Source organism: Choloepus didactylus, chromosome 11 (assembly GCF_015220235.1).
Source record: "Choloepus didactylus isolate mChoDid1 chromosome 11, mChoDid1.pri, whole genome shotgun sequence".
In the NCBI taxonomy this organism is placed as follows: Eukaryota; Metazoa; Chordata; class Mammalia; order Pilosa; family Megalonychidae; genus Choloepus; species Choloepus didactylus.
In genome coordinates this window covers 40,393,627-40,410,492 of record NC_051317.1, presented here as the reverse complement: position 1 = coordinate 40,410,492, position 16,866 = coordinate 40,393,627, and positions in this window count along the sequence as shown.

The window sequence follows — 16,866 nt, the reverse complement described above, 5'->3', positions numbered from 1 at the left end:
TGTGCAGTGGGGGACACATTTCCAGATATAGAAAAAGAAGCAAAGGAAAACTAATGCGAAGGCAACAAAGTCTCTAGTTTCACCAATGTCCTCCAGAATCAATAAGATGGAAAATAATACAGAGGGTTCCTGATTTAACGTTTGCATTTTCAATTTAGGAATATATGATATCCACATTCTTGAGTCCGTAATTTATATTCTGAGACCTTGCATACTTAATAATTCTGTTGCCTTTCCTATGAAAAACAATTTCTCTATGTATAAAACTGTTTGATCACACAGTTTTCACTTCATACTCTAGATTTCTCTCCATTGCTTTTTCATCTTGAGTTTCTGCAGAAGAGTAATATTTTCCTGTTGGAATGCTTGGGTAATTTTTTTTTTTATTACCCCAGTTCAAAATTTTAAACAGGAGTGCTCAGGGTATGTATTTCTCTTTGGTTATTTTACCTGAAATAGAGAATGTTTAATGAGCGCAATCAATCCATTGTTTCTATCTTATATGGAAACTATGTTCTGGTTATTCTTATTTTCATCTATAATTTTTATGTTTGATGTCTGTATTTATAACTTTCCATGTCATTATTTTGTCAGCCTGGTCCTTTTCCTTAAGGGCTTCTCAAATTTCTTTTGTACAGTCATTTTATATCAATTTGAATTTTAATTCTGATATATGTTTAGTTCCTTAAAATGTTCTTCTCTGATATTTCTATATTCATATTATCCTGTTGTTTTGTTAATCTCAGACTTTTTTCTTCTTACAGTTACTACCTCTGTTATATACAGATGAATTCTTCCAACATACTTTTGGAGAGAGTTTTTTAAAGGATTTTCTAACACCTTTTTACTGATTCTTATAATAAGCAACTTTCAAGTATTGCTTCTTCCTTGATGTGGTTTTTTAATACACTTTTTTCTATTTATTCTTTATCCATTTTTAAGTGGTAAACTAGACTTAATTAAAATTCAAAACTTCTGCTCATCATTGTTCTGATGATACTGTATCCATATAATGTAACATAACATGGTCTTAGTAATTACGATGTACATATTTTTTGGCCCAAGAAGATATCTTCAGTCCAGACGTCAGATTCCATGGTCCTGCCTTTGAAGTCATTTTCCCTACAGTCTGCCCCTTTTAGTCCAGGCTGGCAGTGGTTCTCTTCATATAGATCTCAGAAAAAAACTGGTCAGTTTTGCATGTGGCACAAACAGGTGGCAACCATCAGACAGTAGGACTGTCCACAGCTCTTTCCTGGATAAATACATTTCCAATCCTGACTTGCACTGAAATGGTGTCTGGTTCCATGTTCAGTTAGATTCTCACATGGGGCACTACTCTCTGGGGACTTGTTTTCTGGAAGCTCAGAATTTTCCAAACCATCAATTTCTGATTTCTTTGTGCCCAGGAGTTCAGTTCTCAGCTTATCCGTTTTCTCTCACATTTTACTATAAGCTGCAAGGAGAAGCCAGGGTGCATTCCACATTTAATTTGGAAATCTCCTCAGCTAAATATCCAAGTTCATCACTTCAAATTCTGCCTTCCATCTGACATCAAGACTCAATTTTGCCAAATTCTTCGCCACTTTAAAACAAGGCTCACCTTTCTTCCCGTTTGCAATGATACATTCTTCACTTCTGTTTAGGGCCTCATTGAAAGTATCTTCAGAATCCATATTTCTAACAGTCTCTTTAAAGCAATCAAGGCCCTCTCAATTCTTCCAGAATCTACTCCTTACCAATTTACAAAGTCATTCCCACATTTTTGATACTTGCAATAGCAGTGCCCACTTCTCTGGTACCAAACTCTATTTTCATTTGGTAAACTTTTGAAATACAGATACCAGGAAATAGACTGGCTTTTAACAATGGGCATTTATTAACTTACAAGCTTACAGTTTTGAAGCTGAGAAAAATGTCCAAATCAAGGCATCATCAGGCAAAGCTTTCTCCCTGAAGACCGGCTGCTGGTGATCCTTGGCTCCTCTGCCACCTGGAAAGGCACATGGTGGCGTCTGTTGGTCTCTCCCTTCCAAGTTTTGTTGCTTTCACCTTCTTGCTTCTGTGACTTTTTTTTTCCTTTGTCTGAATTTCATCCTCTTATAAAGGACTCCAGTAGGAGGATTAAGACCCACCCTGCAAGAGATGGGTCACATCTTAACTTCAGATCCTACTCACCAAATGATCCTCCTTGCAATGGATTAACTTGGAGAACATACTTTTCTGGGGTCCATACAGCTTCAAACCATCACAGCACTGATCCTGAAAGTGACAGGAATTCAGCAAAGAAAGAGACCAAGAAGGAGAGAAACCGTCATGGAGAAGGGACCTGATCTGGACCAGAAATAAGATGCTGGTGTTACAAATGTCACCCCTGGAAATCTACAGAGAGTTGGTGGCCTTGGAAATATTTATGTGTATATACCTTTTCCAAGTTCCCCAGTTGGTGATGCAAGTGAAAGAAATAATCATTTCTGCCAAATCTTTTATGTATCTATTTTTTATCATTTTGTTCAAATCAGTGAGAGGAAAGAGATCTAATATTAATCACATTTTATATGAGGACATTGAGGAATAGAGATGTTAAGTAATTAGCCCAAGGCAATATCCAAATGTGTGTTTTTGTATGCACATGCACGCACGCACACACACACACACACACACACACACACACCAGAGCTAAGACTAGAGTTTCTGAACCTATTCCTTCCTTCAGGCATCTATGCATATAGTTTAGGATTTTCAGTCAGGAAATGTCTTGAGATCATATTAGAAGGCATATTTCTATCTATGATTTTTTTACATTATAAAAATAGGTAGTATTAACTGCCTTCAAGTGCCAGACACTCTGAGTGGAGAAAATAAAGTCTGTGAGACTTCTATTTTGCCAGTTGTTTTGTCCCCCGTGCCTAGCTGTGGCATATATTTAACTGATTATTTAACTGGATATTAAATATTTAACTTGATGTTTGTTGCTCTGTATGTCCCACCTTTTCCCTGGCAGAAACATTTTGTGGGTGGGCAGTAGATTCAAAATAAGAGTGGACTCTTGGACTCTTCTTATAGTATAATTGATTGACTGAGAGCCCCAATTCCCCCACTGTCCTTCAGAGGAGCTGCTTGGGTTTCATGCAGAGCCCAGAGACCCTCCCTCAAAGCACGACTCCTAGAGATAGATGCTGATCTTGGGGCTTCTCAGGCATGCCCAGACCTCCTTTCTTTCAGTGGGTTCTTCCTCATTTAGCACATGGGATTGGCCAGATACATCCACCTCCCTCTTGTACTGAATTCTGCTCTTTGACCAAAATCAGAGCTGCCTCATTATCTCCATTCTTTATGGGGCTTAGAACAATACACCTCTTGCATGTGATTTGCTTTCTACTGAAACCTTTTGCTCTCCAGAATCTAGCACATGTTCTGATCAGAAAAGAGGGTTGAACCAAGAAATTATTTAAGAATCAAGAACTCACAATTGTCCCATCCTCTGATTTGTTTCAGCTGCCCCCAGACAAAACGTGGACACCTAGACTTCCTCTATTTCCAAGGCAAATGTCTTCCCAGCAGCTACCCTACCTGAAGCAGACACAGCAATGAGCTGCTGAGATGGCCCTTCATGGAAGGACTTTCTGTGCAATTGCAGGGTTACAGTCAGCAGACAGACTCCAGCTTTCAGCTCCTTCAGGTTCTGCCTCAGCTGCTGAGATCCATCTTGCCCTGGACCAAGTCCTTTTCAGGGCAGCCCACCCCCAGCTACTGAGAGATGCAGAGCAGGAAGTCTCTGCCATTTGGGCCTGACAAAACAACTCCGATGGGTGTGCTCCCCCACCGCCCTGCAGGGCTGGCCAAGATTTCTCAGGCTTACATCACAGTTTCCCTGCTATCTCATCCTGTCCTCACCCTTCCTTTCACAGATGTTGATGCCTAATAAAATCTTGCACTCCAGGCTCCATCTTCACCCCCAATTCTAGAAAACCCAACCTGGGACTCTACCTCAGAGTCTGTCTGCTATTGGCTCTGGGATCTTAGCCCTACAGATATCTGGTCAGCATAAATATGAAGATACTCTTGATTCACAGCTTCACCCCTCATTTCTTTAACTTGAGTCTGTATGTAAACACACACACACACACACACACAGTCACAAGCACAAGTCCAATCATTGTGATAAACCTGTTCTTTGATTAATCATGTGCATAGACAAGACATAGACAAGCTTGTTCCACTGATAAGAAAGGATCTAATTTGAACCCAGAGAAGAGGCCATTCATCTCTTCTCTATGGGAGTAATGGGGTAGCTGGGTGCTATCATAGCTCCCCCTTGCCCCTTAATTGGAGATTTGAGTGAAGCACTGAAACCAAGATAGTCTGGTTAAAATAGAGTAGAAAAATAGAAGAGTGGAACATTCGATAGACAAAGGAAGAAGGTTGAATTTATGAAGGTTGTCCCTTTGAGTCATTCCTGATTTACAGTTTAACCACCCCCACTGCACCCCACCCCCAGCTTAGATTCTCAGTCCAGAGCAGGAATTTACTGCAAATCGTCTAAGCCCTGAGCTGGAGTGGGAGCTGGCTGTCTGGGCCTCAGGAAGTACGAGCGTGAAAGCTGTGGCTCCAGACAGCTAGTGAATTAAGGAGAAAACTGTTTCATCAATGCTAAATTAAACATGATCCAAATTCTCACATGCCTAATATTTTGTACTGTTTTCCCATCAAAGGGTGATTTATTGTGTAGAGGAAATGGACACTGGGAGCAAATGGCAAAGCCAGTGAGCATGAGTATGAAGAAGGAGGAAAATACACTGATTCAGCCTCCCTTTGCTGGTGAATCACCCCCTATAGAATTATCACTGACAATGAGAAAACACATCCATCAGGCAGAGAGTGTGCTCGAGTCTGTGAACACAAGAAAAGGAACCAGCCACTGCCTCCTGTTTTTCCAATGTGAAATTAATCCAAAGTCCAGAGAGCAAAGAAGTCCCCCAGCTGTTCATATTACCCTCAAATGAAACCTCATTATTATGAGTCATTATGTTCCAGTAGCTTTATCTCTAGCGCCGTTAAGCTGTATGACTGTGAATATCACTTCTGGTTTGAGGCATTAGAGAATCACAAAGGTGACCTAAATCATTTAAAGACCATCAGATAAAATTAGATTGAGATGGCAGGCTGAGAACATAGCTTCCTCTCCAGCCCCAGGTCCCCAAAAATACAGGAAAATGGGAAAGCATGTGTGGGTGTGTACAAAACAATAATTATTTACCAGCATTAGAAAATAAGAACTATCCATGGTCCAGAAATTTGGCTAATTCCCATAAGACAAAAGGCAAATGAGATTGGATTGGGTGGTAGATAAGAGTCCAACACTTGGCCTAAGAGAGGAAAATTTTAAAAAAAGGAAGAGAGCCGGGCTGGATATGAACTAAGCCCAGAGGTGGCAGTTGCAGGAATTGGAGAAGCCATCAGGGTAATGGAACCACATTTGTAGCCACTTAGAACAGCCTGGTGGGTTGACCTCTCCGTGCTCCCACCATCCCCTTCACTCCACACCTCTACTTCAATCTGAAGACAGCAAAGGCATTTTCCCCTGGTCTGTAGTTCAAATGCTTGAGTTGGAAGGGCTGGGTTGGCTGAATAGTACCTTCCGACAACCAGGAGAAACAAGAAAGCCTCATGCCCAAAAGATAAAATACTCAAATTCTCTTCCAGGAAGCACATCCCACCCTCTTCTCCAAAATCACTGAAGGCAGGTTGCAGGGAATAGAAGACAATCATACACATGTAAACAGGAAAATCTCAAAATTTGAAAGTGAGGACTAAGCAACAAACACAAGACACTTTTTTTAAAAATTAACACTTTGGCAGAGAGGCCCGAAAGACAGCAAATAGAAAACCTGATGCCTAATAAAATTAATCTAACAGTGCAACCAAGAGGCGATTTAAATAAAGTATAATTAAAAGCCTCAGAGTTAGAACAAAGGCTATCTCACCTATGAAATAAGAACAAGCTCTTATGAAAAAGACACAATTAAAGATCCCGGAATTGAAAGACATGATTGTCTTAGTTTCCTGGCTGCTATGAATACCACACAGTGGGTTGGCTTAAACTACAGGAATTTATTCTCACAGTATCAGAAGCTGGAAGGCTCGCTTCCTCCCAGGTTTGGTGGTGTTCTGGCTGGCTGGCAATTCTTGGGGTTTCTTGGCTTCTCCATCACATGGCCATGTCCTCTTCTTTCTGTTCTGGAGTATACTGTCCTCCAGTTTCTGACTCCTCCTGGTGGCTTTCTCTTTCGTAAGGCCTCTAGTAAGTAGGAGTAAGACCCATCCCAATTCAGTTGGCTACACCTTAACTAAAAATAGCATCTTCAAAAAATAACATCTATTTACAATGAGCTTACACCCTCAGGAACAGGATTAAGATTAAGAGCATGTTTTTTTTTCTGGGGTACATAAGTCAACCTACCACAATGATTATCAAAACAAAAATTTCTAAGAGACCACTGAAGAATAAATTACTAAGCTGGAGGACAGAGCTGAGAAATTCTCTCATAATTCTATCCAGAAGGACAAAAATGACAGTATAAAATAAAAGTCCATAAATATAAAGGCTACTTGCAAAGAATCCAAAATACTTTGACTCAGAGAAATTCAGTGCAAACCAAATTAAAATTTCAACGGAACTTTTATTGAATTTGACAAGTCAATTGTAAAATGGAAGAGAAAATGTAGAATAAAAAAGTATGATGAGGGTTTCTTGACCTACCAAATACAGACATACCTCAGAAATACTGCAGGTTCCATTTCAGACCTCTGCAATAAAGCAAATATTGCAATAAGGCAACTCACATGAATTTTTTGGTTTCCCAGTACATATAAAAATTCTCTTAACACTATACTGTAATTAAGTGTGCAATAGCATTATGTCTAAAAAAACAATGTACAGGAGAACCTAAGATGGTGGCTAGGTGAGACAGGGCAAAAAAACACCTCCATGAAATATACTAGATAAAAACCAGAAAGTGACCCAGAACACCACTCCCAACATAGCACCAACCAGACAAGATCTGCTAAATCTACAGGGAATGTGCATTTGGTCAAATCAGGAGCCTGCATTCTGAAACGAGTGAGTAAGCCAGCTGAAAGTCCCGCAGCCACACTGTGGTGTGGGGAAACGGTGGGCTGGCGTTTGGAGACAGACTAGTTCTTTAAAAAAAAAAAAAGCTCAGGAGTGGCTGCAGATACGATGGGGAGAGCCGCGCAGTGAAGCATGCTGGGAGAGGGCTGGGCTAACGCCTCAGTGTCTGGCGTGGAGGATACCCCTTCCCACACCTGCTGCTCATTGTCTTGAGACCAGAGGAGCAGAGGGGAGACAAAAGGAGAAAAAAAACTGCATTCCTTGCAGCCATCTCCCCAGCAGGTGGGAGACGCTCCTGCCCAGGGCCAGACCCATAGCCCAGAGCCACACCAAGAAACCCAGTGCCATGGAGAATCTTTCCTGCAGCACTACACACATGCCACAATATCGGCCATGGACAGTGGCCTTTAATATACCCACGGCTGATTGTCCCAGAGCTGGGAGGGCGGAGCCGTGTGAAAAGGGGGAAGTTAACGTGTCCCGTTCAACCATCTTTGAAGTGGGCTGGGAGTGTCCCTGCACGGCCCAGTCACCCAGGGCTTCCCTGTCAGGCCAGCGCACACTAGTGACATGGCACAGCCCTCCCTCAGCAGATGTCCTGGAAGAGCACAGCTGGGAAGGGGAACTGCTCGGAAATCCCAGGGACCCTACGTGAATACCAAGGACTTGTGGGTCAGCAGCAGAGACTATCAGTGGAAAGACTGAAATGAAGGCTTAGGCTCCTGCAACAGCCTTAAATCTCCAAGAACACCTGGGAGGTTTGATTATTAAAGCTTCCCTGCCTGCCCCACATTCAGGGCAGACAGCACCAGCAACACACCCAAACTTGGTGCACCAATTGAACCCCACAAGAATCAGACCCCGACACACCACAAAGACAAAGTGGGGGAAAACTGACTTGAGGGGAACAGGTGACTCACGGACGCCATCTGCTGGTTAGTTAGAGAAAGTGTATGCCACCAAGCTGCAGATCTGTCAAATTAGGGATCAAGTAAAGCAAATGCCAAGAGGCCAAAAACAACAGAAAATCTTAATGCATATGATAAAACCAGATGATATGGAGAACCCAAACCAAAACACCCAAATCAAAAGATCAGAAGACACACAGTACTTGGCACAATTAATCAAAGAATTACAGACAGGCAACAAGAGCATAGCTCAGGATATAAAGGACATGAAGAAGAGCATGGCACAGGATATAAAGGATGTAAAGAAGACCCTAGAAGAGCATAAAGAAGAATTTGCAAGGGTAAATAAAAAAATAGAAGATCTTATGGAAATAAAAGAAACTGTTGGTCAAATTAAAAAGACTCTGGATGCTCATAATACAAGATTGGAGGAAGCTGAACAACAACTCAGCCTCCTCGAGGACTACAGGACAGAAAATGAAAGAATAAAAGAAAGAATGGGGAAAAAAATTGAAAAAATTGAAATGAATCTCAGGGGTATGATAGATAAAATAAAACATCCAAATTTAAGACTCATTGGTGTCCCCAAAGGGGAAGAGAAGGGTAAAGGTCTAGAAAGAGTATTCAAAGAAATTGTTGGGGAAAACTTCCCAAACCTTCTACACAATATAAATACACAGAGCATAAATGCCCAGCGAACTCCAAATAGAATAAATCCAAATAAACCCACTCCGAGACATATTCTGATCAGACTCTCAAATACTGAAGAGAAGGAGCAAGTTCTGAAAGCAGGAAGAGGAAAGCAATTCACCATATACAAAGGAAACAACATAATACTAAGTAGTGACTACTCAGCGGCCACCATGGAGGCGAGAAGGCAGTGGCATGACATATTTAAAATTCTGAGAGAGAAAAATTTCCAACCAAGAATACTTTATCCAGCAAAACTCTCCTTCAAATTTGACGGAGAACTTAAATTTTTCACAAACAAACAAATGCTGAGAGATTTTGCTAATAAAAGACCTGCCCTACTTCAGATACTAAAGGGAGCCCTATTGACAGAGAAAAAAGCTGAGGGACTTCACCACCAGTAGGTCAGTCCTATAAGAAATGCTAAAGGGAGTTGACAGGCTGAAAGGAAGGGACACTAAACAATTGATTGAAACTACATGAAGAAATAAAGGGTACCACTAAAGATCACATGGTAAGTATAAATACCAATACTACCATATTTTTGATTTGTAACTCCGCTATTTACTTCCTGTAGGATCTAAAATACATAAACTGTAATGATAAATCAGTGGTTTTGGACTCAATGTAAAATATGGAATTTTTGACAAGAACTACATAAAAGTGGGGGAATGAGGGAGTATAGGAACATAGTTTATGTGTCATATTGAAGTTAAGTTGGTATCAAAGAAAAACAAGATTGTTATAGACTTAAGATGTTAAATTTAAGCCCCACAGTAAACATAAAGAAAGTATCAGAGAATATGACCATAGAGATGAAAAGTAGAGAAGGGGTTACGATAAGTGGGGGAAGGGGTAATGGGGAGTTAAGAAATGAGTGTAGGGTTTCTGCTTGGGGTGAAGGGAAACTTCTAGAAAGGGATGGTGGGAAGGTAATAGCATTGCAACATTCTAAATGTGATTAATCCCACTAATGGAATGCTAGGGAGGGGGTGGAATGGGAAGATTTAGGCTGTATATATGTTTCCACAATTGAAAAAAAAAAAAAAAAAAAGACAGTCTAAATAGATGACAATTAAATGCCAAGGATAATCCTGGATGGGATCTGAGGATGGAGGAGAGGAGGCTCAAAGGACACAAGAAAAAAAAAAAAAAGGAAATATAGAATGTAAGCTTTGTATCAAGGTTGAATTTCTTGAACTTCTTAGCTGCGTTTAATGGGATTGCATAAAAGAATGTTCTTGTTCATGGGAAATGTATATGCGAATTATACTGTTTTTTCAAGGATGTGTGCAGCTTGCTCTCATATGTTCAGAAGACAGAGCAATAGATGATGGATGATACATAGGGAGGGAGGGAGGGGGGAGGGAAAGAAAGAAATGGTGGTGTGACAGGATGTTAAAGGTGGTGGATCGGGGTATCGGGGGAGGGGGGTCAGGGTATGCTGGGGTTCTATGTATGGGGTTTGTACTGTTTTGCAACTGTTCCTGTAAGTCTGAATTTATCTTAAAATAAAATTTCTTATTGAAAAAAAAAAAAAAAAGAAGGTAGGCCAGGCTTCTCTCTTGAGCTAAGCCAACTAGGCAGGTGAACTCACTGCCCTCCCCCCTTCTTGGGATCAGACACCCAGGGGAGTGAATCTCCCTGGCAACATGGAATATGACTACTGGGGAGGAATGTAGACTTGGCATCATGGGATGGAGAACATCTTCTTGACCAAAAGGGGGATGAGAAAGGAAATGAAATAAGCTACAGTGGCAGAGAGATTCCAAAAGGAGCCGAGAGGTCACTCTGGTGGGCACTCTTATGCACAATATAGACAACCCTTTTTAGGTTCTAGTGAATTGGAGTAGCTAGCAGTAAATACCTGAAACTATCAAACTACAACCCAGAACCCATGAATCTTGAAGATGATTATATAAATATGTAGCTTATGAGGGGTGACAATGTGATTGGGAAAGCCACATGGACCACACTCCTCTTTGTCTAGTTTATGGATGGATGTGTAGAAAAATGGGGGAAGGAGACAAACAAACAAACAAACAAAGGCACCCAGTGTTCTTTTTTACTTCAATTGCTCTTTTTCACTTTAATTATTATTCTTGTTATTTGTGTGTGTGTGGTAATGAAGGTGTCAGGGATCGGTTTTGGTGATGAATGCACAACTATGTAATGGTACTGTGAACAATCGAACGTAAGCTTTGTTTTGTATGACTGCGTGGTATGTGAATATATCTCAGTAAAATGAATTTTTTAAAAAATGTACATACCTTAATTAAAATGTGACACAGAGACACAATGTGAGCACATGCAGTTGGAAAAATGGCACTGATAAACTTGCTCAACACAGGGTTGCCAGAAACCTTCAATTTGTTAAAAATGCAATACCTGTGAAGCACAATAAAGCAAAGTGCAATGAAACCAGGTATGCTTGTATCAAAACAAACTATAAAGTTACTGTAGCAGTATTGTATTATATATTCTTGGTACATAAAGCAAACATATGAGATAAGTTGAAAAAATAAAATTAAAAGCCCGTAAACAAATACTTTATATACGGAGAGAGGTTGTGATCAGTCAGGGATTTAAACTCTTCTCCTTTTGAGAAACATCTTCTGGCTTGTTACCTGGCCTTGGTAAAGACTGAAGACCTAACCATGGGACATCAGATGACCATGGACCCTGAGTTTCCCACTTTAAACCAAGTGTCATTGGACCTCCCTAGCCTACAGATTGGATGTATGCAGCAGCAACCCATAGTCAAATGGAAATGTTATTGAGATGGCTTTACAACTTGTCAACTTGACCAGGCTGAACTACATTTCCCAGAATTCCCTTTCTGGTTATGGTGGGTAACAAGGAAGATACTTGAGACATTTGTAAGATAGGAAGGAAGAAGCAGATATTTTGTAATTCACACACATGTGCTGCTGTGTTAACTTACCTTGTTTGCATAAAGCAGCATCTGGGCCTGCAAATACTCTAATTCTGTATCATCACTTAGCTTTTCTGAGTCCTGGGCCAGGTGTGTGTTTTTACCTCCATGATAAAAGGTGACCACGGTCGGAGGCTATTGGGGATTGAATCATGTCCAGAGACAGAAATGCCAGCCAAGGAACCCCAAGGGCTGCAGCAAGCCAGCACCAGAAGCTACAGACTCCAGGAGAAACTACACCCTGGTCAAGACCTTGATTTGGGACTTCAAGCCTCCAAAATCATGAGACAATCAATTCCTGTTCTTTAAGCCAGCCCAGTGTATAGTATCTGTCATAGCAGCTCTGGCAAACTATAACACAGAAAACAAAAATGGACATGAGTTTTAGGCTTCTGCATCAGACATGGAGACAACAACCTGAACAGACTGCTTAACTAGCCCCAAAATTGCATAAGCCAATTCCCCGCTACAAGTCCTATTGTGTGTGTGTTTGTGTGTATGTGTGTGTGTGTGTGTAAAATCCTACTGGTTCTTTTCTTTGATTGAATCTTGATTGGTACAGGAATATAAAAGGCCGAGTTCAGGCAAGTCTAGAAGGTACAAATAATTTACATTAGCAGGAATCTCAGGCTCCAACAACAAGGGAGAGTAAATGCCCATTTCGTGATCCTTGCCATTGCCATTTCCATTGATGTTGCTGTTTTGCCTTCCCCACAAGATTGCCACAAAAGTTGGGACCTTGTTTACCACTGATACAACTGCTTGGTGCCTAACAGACAAGCAACGACTTCCCCAAGGGTTATATACCCCAGTTTAGACATGTTGTTAATCTTAATCCTCATTCCTATGAGCGTGAACCCGTTGTACATAGGACCTCTTGAAGATGTTATTTTCAGTTAAGATGTGGTCATCTGAATCAGGATGGGTCTTAATCTGGATGACTGGAGGCCTTATAAAGAGAAGAAACTGGAAGCCAGAGTCAGCGAAGGCCACAGGAAGAAGCTGGAAGTCAGTGGAAATTGGAGGAGCAGACAAAAGAAGAGGACATTGCCATGCAACAGGAGGCAGAGACACAAGCTAAGGAACACCAAGGATTTCCAGCAGCCAGCACCAGCACATACAGACTGTTCCAGTGTGCTAATGCTGCCGTTTTTCAAAACACCAGAAATGGATTGGCTTTTAAAAGGGAGATTATTTGGTTACAAAGTTATAGTCTTAAGGCTGTAAAGTGTCCAAGGTAAGGCATCAACACAGGTATACCTTCACTGGAGGAAGGCTGCTGGCATCCGGAAAACCTCTGTTAGCTGGGAAGGCATGTGGCGTCTGCTTGCTCCCAGGATGCATTTCAAAATGGTGTTCTCCAAAATGTCAGTGTCAGCTTTCAACGGCCACCTTCAAAATGTGTCTCTTAGCTGCAGCAGCTCGCTCCTTCTGTCTGAACTCTTGTATAGTGCTCTAGTAAACTAATCAAGGCCTATGCTGAATGGGCAGGGCCACACCTCCATGGAAATTATCCAATCAGAGTTACCACCTACAGTTGGGTGGGTCACATATCCATGGAAACAACCTAATCCAAAGGTTGCAACCTAATCAACACTAATGTGTCTGCCCCCACAAGACTGCATTAAAGAACATGACTTTTTCTGGGGGACATAAAATGTCCAAACCAGCACATAGACTCTGGAAGAAAGCAAAATCTTGCCAGTAGTTTGATTTGGGACTTCTTCTAATCTCAAAACCATGAGCCACTATATACCTGTCATTAAGCCAAAATCCATTGTGTGGTATTTGTCATAGCAGCCTGGCAAACTAAAACACCCCCAAAATGTCACCAGACATTGCCAAATGCCCCCTAGAATCTGGAGACAAAATCACTCCAGCTGAGAATGACAGTGGTGAAGACAGCAGAACACAGATGACAGGAAGCACAGATGCTGATATCTCTTTAAAGTAGACACACTTTTCTTCTGTTTTGTTTCTGCTGTGGCTTCAAAAATAATATTAAAAGAATTACTTGCACAGGTCCAGCGATGCAATGCAACCTGTCCACCATGTTGCGAGAGTCATTTTAGACCAAGACAACTGTCTGAAGGGCTCCATAAAACTACAGAAGAGGAAAAGGTATGGAAAAATGTGTTTTATCTGGAGCCTCTCACTGCTCTTGGATATGAACCTAAATTCCATTCCTTTGAAACAAGTCACTGGGAAGGGCTGCTTACATTATTTTCCTCACTTACCAGAAATTATTTGTGGTAGATAAGGTCTTATTTGCACTATTACATTCAAAATGTCTCAAACAGCAGCCTGATCCCCAGGCACCCCTGAGCTGGGAACCCTTGCATTTGTTTCTGCAGTACTAAGCAGATGTGCTGACAGTCTGGGGGTCTTAGGGGGCATCTGAATCTGGTCATTAATGAGATTGGGGCTGACCCAAGGGGAAGTTACTCACTCACTGAACCTCAAGACTTGACCTCCCTTCCTATGGAGCCAGTAAAGTCCTATCAATAGTTTATTCATTCAATTCCAACTGGAAGCATTTTGTGGAAAATATTTGTGTCCCAAAATTCTAAAAGTAAAACTAAAACCCAATTATGAGAACAGTTCGAAAGAACCTCTGTCCAGTCCACCAAAATCACTTTCCCCTACAGGAGCTCCATTTTCTCATTACCCAAGAGTGTATGAGTCCTGGTTTATTTTACCTTGTCCCCAGGTTCCTTGATGTGCTGTTTCTATTTTTAGATTTTATTTAAAGCCAGAAGAACCGAAGCATAAGGAATCTGCCTTATGGATGTGGAGGGGAGGAACAGAGAGGATAATTTATGGCAGAAGTGTGAGAGCCTCCCTGCAGTAAATGGGTTCTCCTGGTTCCCTGTGCTCTTCTATTTGCCTTTTCCCATGAAAATATTTTTTACCTTGTAATCTAAAAAACAAAACTGTCAGTCATGGGATCAATGAAATCCTAATTCCAAAGAAATTACTGTAATGGTTTCTGCAAGCAAAGGCTACAGTACGGCTAAGTTGGTTAATCACACAGTGCATGTTTTAGACATATTTTTCTAGAAAATCCTACTTTTTAAAAGGCTATTGAGCCTACTCCATTAAAATCATCTGAAGATTACTCTCGTGCTATACCTTGTTTTCCATAAAACTCAAATGATGCATACCTTTTATTTTACATGTATTTTCTATATCACCATCAGATGTTGGGGAACTGACATTGTTTTCTTACATGTATTTACAGAAGGGGAAACTTTTAAATAAAAGGCTTCAGACAACAGCATGATTCCAACTAGATCATAGTCAACTCTCTTCTCCCAGGATTCTCTTCACTTGATTTACACTCCCTGTCTGCTACTCTCAGTGATGTTATGTCACCATTATGAACCATAGCAGGTGTTTTCTGAATGGCTCTATTTTCAAAATGAAGAGCATACATTTGAAACAAGGACTCAAGGATTATTCTTTCATGAAGCTAACAAAAGTTCATCAATGTAAATCTTAGTCTAAAGGAAGCACTTAATGTTCAATAGGAAAAACACTCAAGGCAAATTACTTTATCTACTGTCCAATAAGTGGAATAAATATAGTTTGTTTAGTTAAAATATGTGATTAAACAAAGAAAACTGGTGAAGATTAAATGTAATTTCTCCATGAAAGTCTTACAAAATCTATTTAATGGAAAATGCCATAACTGGATTATGTGAGACCCCAGAAAAAATAGTAGATTAAAACTGTCTTAATCTACCCATCTGAAGGGTCTGGCTTTTGCAAGGGACTTTATTAGTGCATCAGATATAGTGCAGAGATATAAACATGGACAAGCAATCAGCAGGGACATGCAAGGTGGAAAACAAAACAAAGCCTCAACAGGGTAGGGCAGAATTCTTTCTGGGCAAGAATAGGGGCTATTTGAGTAATTCTGAAATCAGGCAAACAATACATAGAGATTTAATTGGCTTTATCCTCTTCAACTCAACTGGACACATGCAGTGATTCCACCCATGAACAATGCTGAAATTATCACATTGCCTTTCAAGTCAGTGGAAGTGAAGATGCTCTTATGTTTTTATTGTTACTATTTTCCTCTTCAGATGTTGGGAACTCACAAGAGCCACAGATACTCTACATGCTTGGAATTCCAAAAGTTAGAGACAGTAAAACATCAATCACAAGACATTATCCTCAAAACGGAATGTCAGTGAGGTCACCACATCGTTTGTCTCTAAACCGATGTGGCTCAAAACAGAAAATATTTCCTCTCATGTCTTTCATTCCCAAAGTCCTGACTTCAGAATGTTGAAGAAGAAGCTGTTGACTCAAACACTGGTAGAAATACCTTTCAAGACCAAGTCAATCAAAGTCAAGGGAGAAACTTGGAAAATAATACATGACATTTTTGAAAACCTAGAGAAGTGTCTAAGAATATGCAAACAATATGATTTACAAAACATATAGAAAACCCTAGCTAAAAAACAAAGTAGAATGATGATAAAAAGGAGCTGTCAAATGGCTAATAGATTTATTTCATTTTCCCCTTGCCTTCCTCAGTGAACTAGGCTCTGAGAACTGTGGTGGTAATTCCTTCTGACCTCACTCAGACAACAGTTATAGGTTGGTTTGTTTTTTTAATGATAAGATGACTGGGTTTTCCTTTCCACAGCTTCTTTAGCTTCTGAGAAACAGCCAGTGCAAGGTAAGGCCAAAGTCAAAACGTTCATGAAAATTACCCCTACTTCCCTCAACAAAATCTGAGTCCAATGAAAGATGCAGGTCTAGAAACAGCCACAGCATGGTATAGTAGATTAAATCATGAGCCCCAGTTTAGATATGTTCTTAATCTTCATCCAAATTACTGATGGCCTTATAAAGAGAACCAGAAAGTCACAAAAGCTAGGAAGGAGAGGGCATCTCCTTGTGATGGGAAGTGGAGATATAAGCCAAGGAACCCCAAGGGTTGCCAGGAGAAAGCATGGCTTACCAAGGCCTTGATGGACGTCTGGCCTCAGAAAATGTGAGCCAATGAATACTTGTTCTTGAAGTCAAACCACTGTGTGGATTTGTGATAGCAGCTCAGCAACCTAACTCTGTGATTGGTACTGAAAGTGGAGTGTTGCTATTGCAATACCTAAGAATGTGGAAACAGCTTTGGGATTGGGCAATGGGTAGAGGCTGAAAGAACTATGAGGTCTTTGACAGAA